This window comes from Callithrix jacchus, chromosome 12 (assembly GCF_049354715.1).
Source record: "Callithrix jacchus isolate 240 chromosome 12, calJac240_pri, whole genome shotgun sequence".
NCBI classification, from domain to species: Eukaryota; Metazoa; Chordata; class Mammalia; order Primates; family Cebidae; genus Callithrix; species Callithrix jacchus.
Genome location: NC_133513.1, coordinates 51154644 through 51155910, shown reverse-complemented (window position 1 = coordinate 51155910; position 1267 = coordinate 51154644). Strand labels below are relative to the sequence as shown.

At 52.9% G+C, this 1267-nt stretch overlaps 1 long non-coding RNA gene across 1 annotated transcript; it reads right to left on the bottom strand.

The window, feature by feature from the left end:
- Positions 1-447: 447 nt before the first annotated feature.
- Positions 448-1267, bottom strand: LOC144578660 (uncharacterized). Its single transcript, XR_013524877.1, has 3 exons — positions 1132-1267; positions 851-893; positions 448-508 (listed from the first exon to the last, which is right to left on the bottom strand). It is a non-coding gene; the product is annotated as an uncharacterized LOC144578660 (long non-coding RNA).

Below are 1267 nucleotides of genomic sequence, written 5' to 3'. Positions count from 1 at the left end.
AGGTGACCTCTGGGCCTGCAGGGGCTGAGCAGGATGCATCTTCCAGCTCTGGGCCACTGGGAAGTGATGGTATTGTCCTCTCTATCTCACCAGCAGATCTCCAGGCCCAGTGAGGCTAAGGCTCTTGGGGTGAAGATTTTGGACACAGTTCCCAGTGAGGCCTGATGGCACCATAGACCTTACAGGGGCTCAGAGGCAGAAAGCATTTTGCTTAGGGCCACACAGTCTATGGATGAAGACACATAGCCAGGGCTAAGAGGACAACAGGGAACTCTGCTAATGGGGGCCCAAGTTCCCATCCTGACCAGTGTTGAGGAAGCCATTCACAGTTTTCTCTGAAAAGAGGATGGTAGCAGCATCTAACTTAAGACAATGTGCAAATTCAATAAGCGAACTGAATTCTCAATACCTAGGAGGCCCCACCACAGTACTCAGCACACAGTAGGCAATAAATAAGTCATAACTTCTTCCAAGACCCCAGAGGTATCCAGCCTGCCCCATTATCTCCCTGGAAGATGAACAGAGAGTAAGGGCCTCAGAGACCCAAGGAGAGGAGCCTAGGGCAGACCCAGGGCCCTGGTGGGTTTCTGACTTGCCACCATGCTTGCACAGAAGGGGACAGCTGAAATGATCCCTGGTTCTGTGCTACTAAGTTGAGCCTACTTGGCTCCTCTGCCCTCTGCAGCCACTTCCTGGGTTCCAGATGTAATTACTGGTAGGAGAGTAGGGGGCTGGGACGTGGGGTGGGGAGATGGAGCTTCTGGACAGGAGACTTTGAACATGAGTTAGTCACCTCCCAAGTCATCTACATCCCCCAATTCCTGGAAGCGGGCAGGTCCTGGGTACTTACTGAGGAATCTGGACAGAAAGGTTGAGAGGCTGGGCGTCCAGACCTAGGAGGTCATTCAGGCAACAAAAACTGGTCTAGTTTTTAGCTGGGCTGCATGCTAGTATCCCAAGTCCTTAAACAGCCAGAAACTCTCTTGGGATTTTGGATGTGGGTATGGGGTGGCTGTACGACTGTCGCAATGCTGTGGATTGCTGGGAGTGGGACAGTTGTATCTCCAGCCTCCATTCTGCAAGCTGAATTCCTACCTTCAGAGGTTTCTCAGGTGGCCCTGGTGGACCTACCTGTGAACTTGGGCCACACACAGGCTGAGGAGGAGGGGCTCCCTCACACAGGAATGTGCTGGGATCATGACTCCCTGGTGTCCCTAGAGGTCTGGAAGTGCTTTCATATCACCACCCTCTCCAGGGATGCTCAGCT